Below are 18,524 nucleotides of genomic sequence, written 5' to 3' on the forward strand. Positions count from 1 at the left end.
ACAGGGATGTTACTCCTCCTTCGGGCCGAAAAAGCTAAATAATGGTCTCCCGCTCATGTAACTCTAGGTCTGCCTGGAACATGTCTTCTAGACACGGAATCCTCGGATTCAAACTCATTCCATAGCCGGTGGATAACACTACGAGAGACATTGAGACGTCTAGCAGAATCAGCTTGTGACATCCAAATTTCCATCATCCGATCGCCAGCCACCTCAATGAATCGGGCAAACGACTTTTCCTGGACTTTGATAGACTGTCCTGATTATTGTCCACAAAATTGTAATAACAACTGAAAGTCAACACTCATGAACAAAAATTACATTTCCCCCCCCCAACTCCTATGTAAGTATTCATTTCTATAAAATAAAAGTAGTACCTATTGTTTTTGCATATATTTTCTTAAACTTCGTTACTGTCATGCATATGAACTGTGAATTTAAACGTTACTGACATTTTTGTAATAGTGAGCTTTTAAAAACATGCTATTCCTTAACTTTTGGAAGGCAGTGTGTATACCAAGAGGATGTCTATGACCTAATAGTAAACAAAGTCCAAAAGAAAGTGAAAAAAATTGCCACTGAAATAATTGTTTAGAATTGAATGTTTCTTTCCATTTTAAACCTGTTTCACCACTTTTAAAATGATGTAAATGTGGACTTCTTGGTTTTGAAATATTTAGTTCCATCTCTTAGTGACATGAACCCTGTAATATACACTAACTCACTTGCATCCTGTTGAGAGCTGAGGAAAGTAGAAAAGATTAAAGTAATGGGTTAATAAGCATAAAAACTTAAGCTTTCCCGCTTGAATTTTTTAAATCAAAAGCTGGAGTTTGATTATTTGATTATTCTAAGTGTAATACTTAACAAAAGATAGAGATGAAACTATAAATTTGCGATGTGCCAATTTTGGCCTTTTCTCTTTGATTGCTTCTTCCTCTTTCATAAATTGGCAGTAAACATCTGAGCTGATTATTTGGTTGTTTGAAACCAGTTCAAAATAAAATACAAACACCTTTGTAATCCCACCAAACTGACAGCAAGATCTTTTCTCGATGCAATTTAGCTTTTGATATGATTTGTGCTGATTCATCAGGCTTGGACTATGATCTTTTTCGATTAATGTTATTGTAGACGATCCGCGTTTCATCACCCAGTGGCGTAGCTAGGATTCCAGCGCCCGGCGACAACTGAAGAATTTGCGCCCCTTTCTGTGTGCCAAGAATAGAAAACATTTCATTAAAAAATTTCGTAGCATCAATTTGGCGCCCCCTGGATGCTGCGCCCGGGAACAAGTGTCCCCCCTTGCCCCACCCTAGCTACGCCACTGTCATCACCAGTAATAATTCGTTTCAAAAAGCGTCGAATGCATTACGTTTGAAATGCATACCTCAAAGACTGATTAGTAGTATTAAGTGAATTTCTTTCACTTAATACTACTAATCAGTCTTAATACTACTAATCAGTCTTTAATCAGTCTTAATACTTCCTTTCACTTAATACTACTAATCTCGATATTTGGGTTCGAACCCAAATATCGAGCTTCTTAAACGAGTCCAAGACATCTTACTTGATTTTCATCTATTGTATATGATACATTTAACTTTTCTACAATCGCTTGCACAGTTATATGACGATTGGTTTCAATGGTCATATAACTGTGCAAGCGATAATTTAATTTTGTCATTATTAACACCAGAAGGTTGGCCAACTTCAAATGAGAATCTCCAGAACGAAAATTTTTAAACCAATTCTGACACATGCGTTCTGTTAAGCAATCAACACCATAAACTTTACATATCTGTTTGTGAGTCTCAGTCACTTTCTTGCCATTATGAAAATGAAAAAGTAAAATATGCCGAAAGTGTTAATTTTTGGACGCCAGGCTAAAACAGACTGTAAACTAAGAGTTGTAAACAAAAATACGCGGAATACGTTTTATTTTTTTTCATGGAAAAAATTGATGGTTATTTAGACTCTAGAACTGACTGTTGAAAGCTTGAATTAAAATTTTAGAATGTTGACTACATTACTAACAAAAACTATAAATATTGATTAAAATTAAGAGGTAAATAATTTCAATGGCTAACCAAAAATAATAATAATAAATAAAACAAAGGAGTCAAACAAATCTATGATTAGAGGGGGAAAAATGTTAAATTAAAACCCTCTTCTCAGAATCTAATGAACACTTACTCCAACATGGATGATTTTTGTTGGAAACATATTTTAACTATTTGAAAGAACATTCGTGAAATTGAGGCTTATTATATATCACATTATATAGTACCTAAAAATCAAAAATATGCGTGAGAAGATTCTCCCACTTTTTGCGAAAATATGCTAACTTAAATTAATTCTATTTATATTTTAGTAATTATTATTTCTCTATACAATGAATAAGTTCAGCGTTCAGCCCAGATGAAACAGCACACTTCAAAAGGATAATCTTCGAGTTTGTGTGTGTGATTATGGCAAAGCCACGAGGGCTATCTGCCTAAGGGGAGGGATGCCTTCGTGGAGGACTTTCTAAGGGAAACTGGCTCGTATATACGTTACACATGGGGAAAACCACGAAAGCGTACATGCAGCCAGCCCGTTCGCGGGATTCGAACCTCGGACCGAACTACCAGTGTTCAGCGACTTTACCGTTCGGCCGCTGGTGGGCCTGATCTTTAGGTTAGCAAGCGCTTCTGCAGAGTTTCAACTCCTAATGTCACATGTCCTACCTAGGCTCCCTACTGAATACCTACCTCCCTACTAAGGCATTGTGATATTTATATGACATTCTTATTTTTGCAAAATCTTGGGCAGAGATGATCTTGAAATAAAAAGAGGTATTGGAATGCCTAAGAAAGGCAAGTTTAATCTTTAAATTATCTATATGCGAATCTTGGAGAAAAGAAGTAGATTATCTTGGCTTTCTTATAAACGGAGAAGATATCAAGGAAAATGAAAGCCAAAACAAAATTTTTAAAACCAAAGAATGTACACAAAGTACGAAGATTCTTGGGTGTAAATGCATTGTACGGATGATTTGTGCCGAAAATATACTGTAGAAAGCGAACCACTGACCAGATTGACATAAAAGAATCAAGATTTTGAATGGAAGCAAGAACAAAAGAAGTGAGTTGTTTCTTTAATGGTTTCTTTTGAACTATTAAAGAAACAACTCACTGATAAGCCTGTATTTATCAACCGCATGCAGATACTGAAATCCATTGCGATGCAAGCGCTGAAGGTTTGAGTGAAATGCTAATGCAGTGTGATGAAGATCATCTGGTATCTTTTTTACTGTGTTAAAAGTAAGAAAACAACAGAAGCAGAGAAAATTCTAGCAAATTGGAGTTCATGGCTATTGTATGGACCTCGGACAGACTAAGACGATAGTTTTAGGAGCGAAAGAGATGTCGTACATTAATATTTAAACAAGGAAAAATCATTGTGATGAGATGTGCTTCTAAAGGCGCAGGTCAACCTCCTAAAACACAGCTGAAATATCGAAACCATTTTATAATAACGGAAGCATTACAGAGTGATACTTATATAACAACACAACTAGAAGCCGAAGGACCGATGTCGTTGTTTCACCACCACAGCTCATGTGAGTCAATTAAAACCGTGGAAGTGCGAGCCCAGGTATGATGATCAAGACACAGACCAGTTATAATACTAATGATGGTAAATTTTCCATCGATTAAGGTAAATACTTTCCTTTCTTTTTTTTTTTTTTTTTTTTTTTTATGTCTATACGCATATGATTGCTGTTAAGGCCTCAAAATAATTTGGACATTTAAGAACATCTTGAACATTAGGCTGAAAGACTTATTTTACATTGAAATAACTTGTGATTATTTTAGTACTTACCATTTTAGGCCCGATAATGAATCAGTTTTGTTTTAAATTTATTATGTACTTAGTAATAATTTAGAGAGAATTTGTAACATTTAACTATCCGAGTACATTTAAACAATTTATGTGAATTTAAGTGTGGTTATTATCATATCAATTTTTTTAGCATAATGTGCATATTTAATGTATCAGTAATGTGTATTCTGCATTATAAGATTAATGTAAACGTAATGTGTATGTTAGATAATGTGTGTTACAGATTTAATGTAAGAATACACAGTAATTAGAAAATTAATTTATACCTCTTGAAAATCGAGTGGATTCCCATGTCAGAATACCGAATGCAATCCGCCGACAGATGGAGTTGCAAGAAAGCCGCCATTAAAAGACGCAAAACTGAGAAGCACTAGACAGAAGAGCGCAAAGGAATGTAAATGGCGACGAGTTAGAATTTCTCCATCATATAGCTGGATGTATACATGTAAATAATTAGTTCGTTAGTAAATCTAGTTTAATAATAATGTGTGGCATTCTGATGAGTCAAGCTAGATCACTATCTAAAAGACGTAAAGTTTTTATTTTCTCATTTTTTTCTCGTATCGGTCTGATTTCTAGCCGGCATAAGCTTAAATTACCATCATCAGAACTATAGTAGGAAGAGATTCCATTGTATTACTCGAAGCTCAAAGCAGTAGCGAAAAATAATTTAAAATATCGTAAGAACTTTATCTTCGAATTCAAAGAAAACAGGTGTGTAGAGCGCCAACAAAAAATTTTAGACTTAAACAGGTGGGTTCAAGACAGTTCTCATTTTGAGTTTCATTTCTTCAGCCGAAATTGATTACAGTAATTCTTCAATTATGTTCAGTTGCAAGTAATCAAGAAAGAGGGGGAAAGGATCTTGCAATCTGACATCCAAGTCATATTTCACACGAAAATTAAGTTTTTGTAAAGAGAAGAAATATCTATTCTTACATGAGTATAAAATCTAAACTTGAATAAGCGTAAAAAAAAAAAAAAAAAAAGAAAAAGTTAATGACTGAAATAATTACTAATTGAAGAGTTCGTTCTCCAGAAATTTAAAATATAGAATACAAAAATCCTATATTTAATATCAGCCCTCTAAAATGACACAGAGAAATAGAAACAAAATTTTAAATAGTATTATTTCATCATAAATTAACACTACGTGAAGACTTATACAATTATTTAACAAGAAACAAAATTATTCGAGACATAGCTGTGCATTTGTTGTTGTGATCTTGTCCATGCAATTTCATGGAAGAATGGTTGCCAGAGCCTCAAGGAGGTTGGACTTCTACTTTCTACTTCAATTTTGAGGAAGAGAACGCCAGGAGTGTTCTCCATTCCTCTCCCCTACCACCAAACCACACGAGAGGACTTACGGCTCACCATATAAGTTTGGGGTGCTCCCATGCCGCAAAGACACTATACATTTACAAACATTCATGCGTTCTCTGGCCTTTCGGTACAGCAGTAGGCTTCGCTAACCACTATGCCATCTGAGCTGCAACTGGGTATTTATTTCATTGGATTACTTGCACATGAGGGTTGCAACAAATAGTTTCTCAAGTGGAATGTTTTTCATTTTGCTAAAGCGCCAAAATCGCCAACTAAAATTAAATAATAAGCACCCTGAGGAGATTTCCTTCGAAGTGTTTAAAAACTATTTTTTTCCCTTTTAATAATTAAAAGCATTGACTCATGTTCACCTACTACATTACCATTTGATTAAAACTAATACACATATATAATATGCAGTTGAGTACATCTCCCAAATTATACTGTTAGATTTTATTTTTGATACTGATGGTACTGTATTCACGATGGAAATTTTTATTCGGGCTACATATTATTTTCGTTATATTTTCCCCCATCCCTCCATATATAACTGCATATCTAGTTTTCCTTAAAAAATCCTACACAAAGGCATTCTTTCCCTTAGATAGCCTTCTGGCTTTGCAATAATTATTAAATGTGCAAATATATAAAAGGTAAGAAACTTATTTTATTAATTATACTAATGATATAAACATTAATAACTCCTATGCCAGACTGTAACTAGAAAATGCAGATCTTTCTTAATGTTTCAAATTTAGGCTTCTTTTATTGGCAATAACTTCCTGTTTTGAAAAGCCACAAATTTTTACCTTTCGCATTAAGGGCGAATTTCTGATGTTGGAAAAAGAATGCGAGATATCTTCAATTTATATTTTCTAATTTATTTATTTCGATGTGTACCCCCTTTTTTTGGGGGGGGGGATAACATTATATTCGCCAAATAAATCTGTGGGCAGGGTATGCGCAAGAGCAAAATGGTTCTTCTATCGCTTCATTCTTAATATAATTAATTTATTCTTTACTGTTTTAACTTATAGAAGTAAAAGAAGAATTGTAATCACGAAAAATTCCAGTTATCATATTTCAACGAAAACATCCATTTAATCCGCTATCGAATGCAATTTAACGATGTTTTTGCGTGACATGTGTACGTAAGACCAGAATAAAAGCACTTTTTTCCCAAACGGATTATAAAATTGATTTAAAATGAATTCAAAAGAGAGTTTTTCGTGGCGTCTGTACGTACATATATATTTCGCATAACTGAAAAACGAGTAGCCCCAGACAGTTTTTTTTTTTTTTTTTTTTTCCAATGGCAGATTGTGAACAGTTACAGTGTAACACAGTCCATTAATCTATACAAGGCCAGACGTGGTGGTCTCTTTATTATGGGAGCACCTAACAGATGGGCCACTTTCGCCTCCTATGAAGGGGCGGACAGTTACAAACATGCCTTCTCCGGGATTCGAACCCAGGCCCTTCGGTATCGCAGTCAGGCTTCCCTAACCACTATACCGTCTGCCTCAGACATTGAAATTCTGATATAGGACTGCTATAACATGTAGTTGTGCACCTCCCTTTTTGGTTGCAATCGGCTGCACTAAAAGTACGTAAATATATATATGTACCCACTCTGTTACTCAGTGAGCTCAGATTTTTTTATTCTTATATGCTGATAAATTGAGTATTTTCTGCTTTCAAACATGATTGAATTATGCTGTTCTTATCTTCAGGTTAGGTTTTTTTATGCCTTTAGTTAATCCGCATGCAATAGTTGTAGAATTATCAACAGTTTAAAAGTTGCTTAAGTGCATTTGCCCTAATTTTTTTAAACAATAGCAGCCGTATTTGCTTGCACCTTCAGTGTCTTTGTGCCGAGTGGATCCAAAAGTATGCTTTCAGTTTTGTGCACGGAAAAATCTGCCTTCTTGTCTGCTGGCCGAATTGCTTGTTTTTGCGTTGTTTTTTAAAATTGTTTTAACTGTATTTGTTGTTTTATGTTTTTATATATTTTGTAATTTTTAATGAAGATATTTTGAAATTTTATGTATTTTTGCCGCGAAGTGAGAACTGAATTAACTGAGTGAGAAATATATCTGTAATGAATTTTCGAGGAAAAGTTTAAATGAAATGCAGCAAAAAATCCGTATACATAATTTAATATTCCATACAAGGAAGTTCAGATTTTTTACTTTTTATTGTTTAGCTATTATTATTATTTGTTGCTTATTCAAAGTATACAAATTAATAAATATCTTTTACCCACCAAACACCGTTAAATATTTTTATGTCGCACGTGACTCTTCTTCAAAAACGTTTGCTGAGAAAATTAAGGTGGATTAAAAGATCTTCGCGTTTTAGGACCAAGACTAATTGCCTGTCCTTGAAAAGAAATTTTCGTTGCGAATCTGTCAGACGTCTAATGCTTACTAATTCTTTAATGAAAAGAAGCTCTTCTTGCTTTCCCATTTTCTTCCTATGAAGGTCAGTAGTCACAATGAAGTCGATTGCACTAGTTCAAGGTTACCTCGATAACCTTGAAGCCTGGCAATCAGGTGGATCCAAACACGTCAATGTACTTTTCTTTTTAACTTTTTTTAACGCGAGTAATAAACCCGTTTAAAAGTAACTAAATGATTCGAATTTTGGTTTCACCTGATGTTTGGACCATAATCTTTCTTTTCTACGCAACAAGTTGTTGCAATAAAATTTGACATGCTTGATTTCTAAATCTTCTCAGGGTAAATGAATCTGGTCTGAGCAGTTAGGAACCGCATGACTAGTTAAGAGTGATATTTTTAACAAATTTGCGAATTAATTATATATTATAACGAAGGTTTCTTGAATACAACAGCAAAGGTTGATTTCATCTCATGCTGAAATTAGATTATAGTCAATCTAATTTTTTAGAAGGACTTACGGAGATTACACTTTAAATATGTTACAAGAAGAGGTGCAGACAGACAGGTGCAGACAGGTTTAAAAAATTTCCAAGTATAAGAAACTGTAGAGGATAAAACTGCTATAATAATTACAGATATAACAAAAGGTCTTAACAGTTTTATCAGTTTTACTTCTTATGAGCAACGATGATGAGTAATGTATTTCATGAAGCAAGAATAAGCTAAAAGGAGAATTAAAAATAATCTCCTTCGTGTATACTAAGAGGAATAAATTATTTTATTATTTTTTTCTTAATGAATATGTAACTGTACGCAGCGTTTTTAAGTAACGAAATAATATAATCCGAGGTTTAAAATCAAAAACATTACCGAATTAAGGTAACTTTTTTTTCTGCTTCAAATTATTAAATCACTGTATCAATTATATTTTTTAAATAATTTATCAAATTTTGCTAAGTAATTATAATTTTTGCTATACTTTGCTCTGCCTGTTTAATTCAAGGCTATCTAAAAGCATTTAAGTTTAGCGGATATATAAGAAATACTGTCGTAGGCATTAAGATACAGAAGTAGAACTGCTTGGTGATAATAAAATCTGTCCCTTGTGTGAACGTCTTTTGACCATCGTTCCCATTGTCCTGTCAGAGGACTGAGTTAGCAGCCAACTATTAAAGCTGACACTTTATTTAGAACAGTAAGTTATTTTAAATTTATTTGTCGCAGAATCAAATTGGTGTAAAAGCTTTAGTTAGCCTTTGGGCAGAGCTCCGAAAACACTGAAGTAAGTATGAAGTTCTCGGTTGATAATGCAATTCCCTTAGACCCTGCAAGTTGCAGTGGAGTATTCAAGCTACAGTTTCATTCGGTGTATATTTTATATGCTGCAAACTTTTATAAACATTTTCGTTTGCTTTTACGAAGAAAGACAGAAAGAAAATTACGTCTAACCAATACTCCTTAGCTTATATATTCAAAGCTATAAAACGGTGGTGCTTGGGTAGCTATAGTTCAGTATTTCACTATATCATTCGCCCGTTATTACTTGCGTGCGTTTAGGAACATAAATGGCCCCTCCGTGTTTGCAAAAGTTACATTTTTTTGTGTTATTATTGTAGAACATTATTAAGATGTGTTTATAAATTAGCGAAATACCATACATGTTTTTTGTACGAATACTATTTTGTACGAAGTTTGTGCAAAAATTATTTGTTTTAATATTTACTTCGTATTTAAAAAGAAAATTCCTTGATAAATATTAGAAGTTTTTCAGCATTCTTTTTTCATTTTAAATCTTTGCAAACGTATGGCAGCACTTTCAGCATCTAAAATTAGACAAAATTCAACTTAGATTAATTTAGATTATGTTTTATTGAAAAGTATGCGAGATTGACTAAGCACTTTGTTCCTTGAAGAAGATGGTTGGTCTCTAGCGAATCATAAAAAATTGTTATAATCAATGTATTTAAAAGGTTGTATTTATTTATATTTAGACTAAAACTCATTACTTTTGTTTAAATTTTATTTTGAAAGAGATTCGTGAACATTTTATGTAAAACTTTTCAATTCGTAACTGTGGAACAGTACTACAATTATTATATTTGCGCATAGGCATTTAGAAAGCTTAAAAAGTCAAACAGCAAATTAGCTTAGAAAGATTTTTTTTCTTTTTCCCATTGGTGGGAATTTGAGGGACTTAGACCTGGCCACTACTAAAGCCGGATGTGGTGGCCACTTTATTGTGGAAGCACTTAATAGGTGGGCCACTGTTACTTCCTATGAAGGAATCGACAACTTCAACCATGCCTTCCCCGGTATTCGAAGCCGGGCCTTTCGGTATCGCAGTAGGCTGCCCTATGCACTATACCGTCTGCGGCGGCTTAACTTAAGAAAGCTATCATAGATAAATGTTGTTCAAATTAGCAGTTTAAAGTTTCTAAAAGTGATTAAATAGAAATTTATTTCATGCCGCAGCTCTATTGGGATATTCAAGGAGAATCTATACTCATAAGGTTTCAGATAGCAGGTGTTTACCCGTTTATATTGTTCTATTCAATAATCCATACGATGGGACGTAGCATTCATGGCAATGTTACCAGGAAATGAGGTGTAGTATTATGAATACGAAGAAGTGTGTTGCAAGTTATTTAAATATTCAAGTCTTAAAATGTGCATTAGAAAATTGGTTGCATTACCATTCATGAAATCGGAGAATGAATATTTTCCGTAATGTTATGCAACAGCGCGTCATGTCTAATATCAAGTTAAGGATTCCCGAGATGGTGTTATATCATGCGCTTAAGTGGGAAGCAGAAATGTTCATCGAGCGTTTAATTAATTAACATCCCCGGACGTTTAATTTCACGGTTGGAACTCCCGGCTTAACGGTCCGAAATACTTTTTTTTCTTAGAGGAGAAGCGTATGTGCGGTGGCAAGTCCATCGTGTATGTTGTCTAGAACTCCCTTTATCTAATAGCTTAAATGAAGCATATGTTTGTTGTTTCACTCATAACCGTAAGCGAAATTCAGCCAGATTGCTGATATCGCAGTATTGTGTTGCGGTATGCGAAATTTAAATACAAGCTTGCATTAATCATAATAGAAACCACCTTCCTAAAGTAATTCTTAAGACGTGAGTATGTTTGAATGAACTGTAATACATCCATCCCCCACAATGCTCGTTAATATTTCGGCATCATTCCTTAGCAACATTGATATGGAAATCATCAAATCCGCTCTACGCATATAGTTATATACTTGTTAATAAAACCATTTCACTTATTACGGCGTAGTTTGCACGCTATTAAAATTTCGAAAAAATATCCCTAGACTTTTCATGTTTCTTCTCAAATAAACAAGGGGAGGGTTGCACTTAGTCTTTATGTAACACGCAATCCATATGTGTGGTTCCAAGCGGGAGAGGCCAGAAGTGGGTGAACTGAACAATACATCATCGCAGCAGGACAGATGTCATTCAATACAGACCACAAACTGACTCCAGACGAAGCAATAAAAACATTCCATATGGATTTAATTCCTAGAACTACAAGCATCAGAAACTCTTATTGGTCTCTTCTCCATGGAGAGGGCAGGAAAAGTGTGTCAAACGGTTTGACAACGTTTATTTGCTGTTCCAGGGCATCTGGGCTTTTCGAGAATTACGTCCAGTTGATATCGTTTCCCAGATGATTTGGGTTTCATGGCTGATATCTTAAAGAGCGGTTATCGAGCGAAGGGCATTTGATGAGGGTGAAGGATGCAATAAAAGGATATGCTGAATGTCAGCAAAGTGGCAGAGAAAACACATCATTTATCTTCATTACACGTTGATGATTACAATTTATGTAGAGCCGAGGTGACTTTCTGATGTGCCAATTTACATAAAATTTTTAGAAGAAACAGGGTACGATAGCGTTAGCATAAATGGATAACATTCTATTGAAAGCTGTCTTTCTTACTATTATTCTTTTAATCAAATACATAAGATGAAACTTACGTCTGGTGCTAGAGCTAGATCTTTTGTACCATTTCTAAATATGAGTTCATTAATTTTACATTGATATGCAGAGATATATTTTCATGTTTCGGTTATTACTTTATACGAGCTGTAACTCAAAAACAAAAATCGGAATAAAAATTTGGAAATTTCTAACTTAACATTAGTAAGCGCGAAACATTAAGCTGTTGATAAAAAAAAATTTCCTTCTCTTTTCTTATTATTGGAATGATTATTGTAAAACACTAAATGCAAGAAAAATTATATTACAGTTTTATTTTACATGGCTATATTTTTTTTTAAAAAATCTGCACCGATGATAAGAAGTTTGCTGTTGCCTTGTCAGAAAAGCCAAAATTTTGCAATCTAAAATTTTTTATATAAACCATAATCTTTTTTTAATTTCATGAATTTTCTACGGCGTGTGGTATATGTTTTCACGCTATTTGGATTGCATGTTTTAGCTCACGAATAACTGCAGCATTGAATTTAACGTATTTATTAATAATACTTTTTCTAATGGCGGGCTCTAGCCGTTTATAAGCATTGGCAATTACTAAGGCCGGAAGTAGTAGCTTCTTTATTATGGAAGCATCTAACAGGTGGAGTGCCACCTTTGCCTCCTATAAATAGACGGACAAATTACATCCGTGCCTTCTCTGGGATTCGAATCCAGGTCCTTCGGCGTGGTAGTAAGAGTCACTAACCACTTTCCCGGCTGGGCGGCTTATTAATAATCTACGAAAAGCTTAATAATCAATAATAACACCCCCAGTAACATCAACGACAAATTAATAATCAAGTATTATATGCATTAAAAGGTGTAATGTAGCCCCCTTAGTGGGCTTGAAAGGTTAACTGCCATTATTGTCTTCATTGTGCGAGGACAGAGCTTTTGCTAACAGCAAGTGATAGGAAGTTTTATTTAATTGAGAATTTCAGAGAGTTCTCTGTTTGGTACATTTTAGAGACGGAATAAGTCCCTCCCTTTAAGTTTTTCTGATGCATTTTCGGTTCTCTGATATCGTTATGATTGATAACGATATCAGAGGAACTGCAGAATCATTGATCGATACGTTCCCTGATATCGAGCAGCTTTAATGACAGGCACAGTGCAGAACACAAAATACTTTGACACTTGACGTAAATTTACAGTGTTTGTAATATCAAGTGGAGACATTATTGAGAGTTATTGTTTCTGTAGTGTCAGAGCATGTCTACTCACCTGTTAATGGTTCGACTATCTAGCGTTGGCATTTAGAGTGCAAACTCTGAGGCTACCGTACACATGAGTTTTCTAAAAGAAAAGAGAATGCTATTTTTATTAAGTTGCTTTCTTCCTAAATATGAATTTTTCCAAGAGAATGTATGCTGTTTATTTTCCGTTGAATGTCTCCTTAATATAAAAATAGGCATTTTTGACTTCACAAAAATTTTAATAACGACTAAGATATGATCTGCGATTGTCCGCTAATTTTATTAAACATTCTTTACACACAACATGGCAAAGTTCACGTTCATTTTTAACTATTTCGATAACTTTTCTTGAATTATGATCTTTTGAAATATCCTTAAAGTACTAAATTCTCCTTCCTGGGCGGTAATATCTTTTAAATAATGAAGCAGTGTATGTAACTAAAATACTTTCTTCAGGGAAAAACAGAAACCGTCGTGTGTATGTCGAGTTTCATGGGATATTTTCCTTCAAAATTAACACTAAATACATGTTAAGTGTTATCTTCTTACATCTGTATCATTATATATTCATAAGCTATCAGAATTTTTTCACAGGGCTCAAAGCCTGTCTATAACTTGGATTTGCAGTTTTAAATTAAAAAATAAATCAAACTTGTATTTCAAATTCAGAAATATTGCTTGTAAAATGTACAAAATAATTTAATGTTCCTAAAATGTACATATTTTGAGCAATTATAACATTGAGTAAACGAGTCACAATTAAAGAGAAGAGTAAACCTCTTTCATTCCTACTCTCTTTGATGTGCAGTGAAATGGGAATACCGTTTGATTCGTCCAATTTGAAGAATCAAACTGGATGTAACCGCCTCGTTTCTTGTTCCATGATGAATTTTCTAACGATACTTTTATTATTTTACAGTGGCCTTAAAAAAACTTCCTTTGAACAAATATGATGTTTTATAAGAACATCGTTCGTGATAATGCAAAAAGCAGTTAGTTCCAGGGTGTAGAATCCAACAACCATATTGTAATTATTATCTTGCATCTGTACTTCTGCGTACAGCCGCAAGACAGTTCCGTAAGTTTTCCATCTGCAGAAATCAGTTCACATGAAATTTTGGCTCTGAAAGGGCCTTGAATTTATTTGGTGAGCTGATACGCATTTTCGAAAACAATAGTTTGTGCAGTTCCTTTTAAGGCACCATAGACAAGAGGTAATAACTGTTTAATGCTATCCAAGGCCTTTGACACCTAATCTATGACAATTCGATTTTTCCCAACTGTAAGCAAGTTACGAAGAAGAATTCCTCTGGAGACTAATTGGAGTGTTTCCTATTAATCTTTCGGTAGTTACCAACCTTTCGATAGTTCTTTCGGCTTGTCAGTATTTTCAGTGCCTCCATGTCACAAAGATACTTTACATTCATGCCCTCTCCGCAGTTTGAACTCTGGATAAGCTAAGGAAGCCGGCTCGAATAATAATATGTTTCTGAAAATTTGTTCGCTGAAGCTATAAACCGAAGTTTTTAAAAGTTTTATTTATGTAAGAAATCTATGTTCGCAAGACATTTTTATTTAAATTTTACTGTTTTATATAGACCACATTCTGCTTGCTAGAAAAACACATTATATGGCAAAAAATTCTAATAATCTAATAAAATCCCCGAAAAGTTGAATTTTAAGTCCCTGAAAACTATTTCTGTAATATTTTACCAATTTTATTGTAGCATGACTAAACGATAAAGTTAAGTAATTAAAGAACACAATAAAAATGTTAAAGAAAGCATCATCAGTCAAATAAAAAAACAATAGGAATTGACATTTACCGTTCCTAGGTTCTATGAAATCATTACTGTTAAGTATAAAACATATTTTCGATTCATTTTTTTATTGTTATGATAGCGCTAATTTTCGTTGCTGATTTGTGAAACAAAATATGCGAAGTCTCAATCAGCATAAAGAACATTTGATTAGTTCGGAACACCTTTGACTGCATCATGATATCATCACGCGAAAGACTTGTTAGCGCTCTTCTTTAATATCCATTAAGTTTTCAACTTCTGTTTCCTTAAATGGAAGTAAGAACGTGTTCCGGGAAAAGAACTGAAACACATTTCAGACGCCAGTGAAATGTTAATGTTTTAATAGGAACACCTGCCGCTTTTATAGATTTTATTACGTCCTTGATACTAGTTCTTTTCACATTCAGAATTTAGTAACTAATTAATTTATATACTCTTATTTATATACTCCAAATTATCTTCTTTTATTATAAGTATTAACTTCTATATCTCCAGTTTATTTTCTTTTTGGCTTTGGAAACAAAGGTAAAAAATTAATATTTTACATTTCTTTTCCCCTGTTCAAAATTCAAAGTTTTGGGGGGTTCGTTGATGCAACAAAGTGCATCAGAGCTGTCTATGTTAAGGGGAGAAATATCTTAGTGGAGCAAACTCGCTCTTTATGTTACATTGGGGGAAAGCCATAAAAATACTCCTGCACGAAGCCTGTCCCTCGGAATTGCAGCCTGGATCTAATTCGAGCTTAGGTTCAAAGACAATGTTCAAAGATTTCAAACCTCGGCTACTCCATTAGAAAAACTGAAAGAAAAATCCCTTTAGCTTAAAATCTATAGATATATAAATGTATTGTAATGAATAATTTTATGGTTCATGATGTCACGTTGCTTAGTTCCCGTGGATTATCTGAAAGAGTATAATTCGCGATGGCTGCCCTTTTAGTTTTCGAAAAAAGAATTCTACATTACTGCATTAATTTCCAAGCTGAGTTACTTTCCTATAGGGAGAGGACACAAATTTCTGAAAAAAAGATTAACTGAAATCGGTCTCTCACCTAGGTTTTTCACCAAAATGAATTTACATTTTCCTGTTCTTCGCCAGTGAAGAGTATCGATCAGGAACATTATTTGCTTCTTATATAATATATAACAATGGCATTATCTGTAAACTATTGTTATCTATCAGCTACCTGCGTAGGTACATGAGCGGAACGGCTATTTATCTGGTTTTGGAAATCCTTTTTTGGCAGGAAATGCCATTGAAAATAAATAAATAAATAAATAAATAAAACCGAGAACACGCTTTTATTTGACTACAGTAAACCATGCATGTCAAATTTCAAACATTTTAAAGTTTTCAAATTTTGGAATAATTCAGAGATTCAAGAGGGATAAATAAAAATTATTTAACAGTGGCTCAATTTAACAGACCAATGAACTAAACAAATCAACACCAACTTCGAATAAGCTCGAAAATGTCGTCTTCTAATATATATGTAGTATATAGTTACATAATTATTTTAGAAGAAAAGTACATTTTTGCTAATTATTTCTCGGCCAGTATAGCAAGATTTGCTATTTAACGCATTGTATAATTTGTAAAGAATTCGCCCTCCTCCTTTCACCATGCCTTAATGCTGTAAGCCCGTCTGGCTAGCTATCGGAAGATACGGATTTCAAATTTCGGTGAAGGAATAGCTGATGTTTCGTGTTTTCTTCTCCAGAACAAGCTAATGTCTCTTGAAATCATTTGAAGGAAAATGAAGTTTCAGTTATAAACAAGTACCCACCATTGGGAGGGGGCGGGAAGAAAAGAAAAAGAAAATGAAAATTGACCTATAAATTACCTTGAAAATTGAAGGAAAATCTTAGCTCAGATTCTTAATAATTATGTATCGCTGGCTGTTTGTCATCCTGTTTTTGGTCCTAATTCAACTTAATACTTTGCATTTTTAGATTCTTGTTTAAATGAATTCCTCTACTTTATGTAATAGTTCTATAAGGTATTTCTCCCGCCTTCTTAGCGTGCATTCGAGTGTAGTGGTCAGCACGCTCGACGCGAATTCGAGAGGTCCGTTGTTCCAGTCCCGGCGAGGACACTGCTCATTTTTCATGACTCCTGCTTCGAAATACCTAATGTCTCTACTGTACTATAGGAGCAGGTAACGAAATAATCCCTTATCTTTTAACCAATCCTTTTAATCTACATAAATTTGATTTTTATTTTCTTTTACACTTAAGTGAAACATATATTACTGTATAAATTACAATTCCTTGATCGTCAAGGATAACTAGAAATGCTGTAGAGTCATTAGGTTATTTTGAAGCAAAAGACATGAAAAATGTTCAGTGCGCTCCCTGGAACTCGAACCTGGACCTCTCGTATATGCGCCGAGTGTGCTACCGTTACGCTACGAAGACATGGTGGAAGGAGGAGAAACTACCTTATATGCTTCCCCTTTTAGAGCGACTACGGATTAAGGGACTCAGTCGCCAAATCCTGGTGGTAACGAATTATTGTCCACCACCTTTTCAGTTTAAGTTTGAGCTCCAGAGACATTTTTTTTTTTTTTTTTTTTTTTTTTTTTTTTTTTTTAAAGCAAGAAACTGAAAAAATCGGTAATGCCCTCGCCGGTACTCGAGTAATGGAACCTCTCGAATACGCACCGAGTGTGCTACCTTTACACCACGAAGGCATGCTGGAAGGAGGAGAAACTTTCTTAAAATGTATGCCACTCGATAATATTTCAAACTATTGTGAAGTAAAAACATATAAAATATGTTTTTACTTCACAATAGTTTGAAAAGGAGAATTTTAGTTTGGTTAAAATGTAAATTACTAAGTCTATGGCTTCTCACTTTTGTACAGATCAGGATTAGTGAATTATTTTCATCCATGCTGAAAATGATACATTATTATTTCTTTTTGTCATGCAAGCCTGGATTCACCTTCAAAAATAAATATAATAAATAAATGCAATAAAGTAACAACCATTATCAAGTATTTCGGTAATAAAAGCTGTAAGTCAAAGAAATAAGCATCCTAGTTCCGATATATTTATGTCTGCGATGAAGGTTTTGGGAAAAGAAAATTATGGCAATAATAAAATTCCATATTTCAAGAAAAGTTTAGTATTATGAAAGCAGATTTTATTGTATTTATAATATTTGCTTCTCTCAGCAGTTGATTTCAAGTAGTATATATTTCGTCTCTAATTTTCATATTTTCGTTCAATCCCATATAACTTGTAAAAATCGTGTTACAGTGCTTTTTTGTTTCACTTGATGGGCGTGGTTTGGGGTACTAGAAAAAAATTCCTTAATGCTGTAAATGCATCAAGTAATAACTATATTCTCTTAAATGCTGGTTGGTTCGCGAAAAAATTTTTCACGAATGATTTGAGGACTTAGTCTCACTTTTAAAAACGTTGCCCTTCCTAGCTTTGCAACTTAATTTGTCAGTTTCAGAAAGATAGCTTATAAGGATTTTAAGTTTCACTAACGTTTATTTTATTTTAAAACTTTACTGTCCCCTCTTAATTTCCACTTCCGGTCAGAATAAACGCGGTTAGTTTTAGTATGCAAATTAAGCTTGCAAACTGTGAGTATTTACGTTGTGGCTTTTAGCCAAAAAGAAGTTGGAGAAAGAGAGAGAAACTTCTCGCCACCTTACTTCACGCGCGCTTTTCAGTCAGTTGCTGTCCGCCTTTAAGGCCAGAAATTGAGTCCTCTTGATACTAAGGACGTATAGTAGCTTTCCCGCATTCAGCGTACTACATACGTAAAGACTAAAACACCAGTCTTCGCGTTAATAATCTTTGTAAAGCATTTGAAGTCAGTTCTTACTTAATTTAGTTAGTTTGTAGTTTTTATTTTTTACGTTCAGACCACAAGTACTGGTCTTTGTATCCAGAAGTG

The 18,524-nt window shown here is 34.0% G+C and overlaps 1 long non-coding RNA gene across 1 annotated transcript in view; it reads right to left on the bottom strand.

Moving 5' to 3' along the window:
- Positions 1–18,524, bottom strand: part of LOC146998298 (uncharacterized) — a 69,582-nt gene that overhangs the window by 40,264 nt on the left and 10,794 nt on the right. The window lies entirely within an intron of this gene.

The sequence above is a fragment of the Stegodyphus dumicola genome, chromosome 3 (assembly GCF_044657685.1).
Source record: "Stegodyphus dumicola isolate Sdum_Otavi_A_Nest chromosome 3, ASM4465768v1".
In the NCBI taxonomy this organism is placed as follows: domain Eukaryota; kingdom Metazoa; phylum Arthropoda; class Arachnida; order Araneae; family Eresidae; genus Stegodyphus; species Stegodyphus dumicola.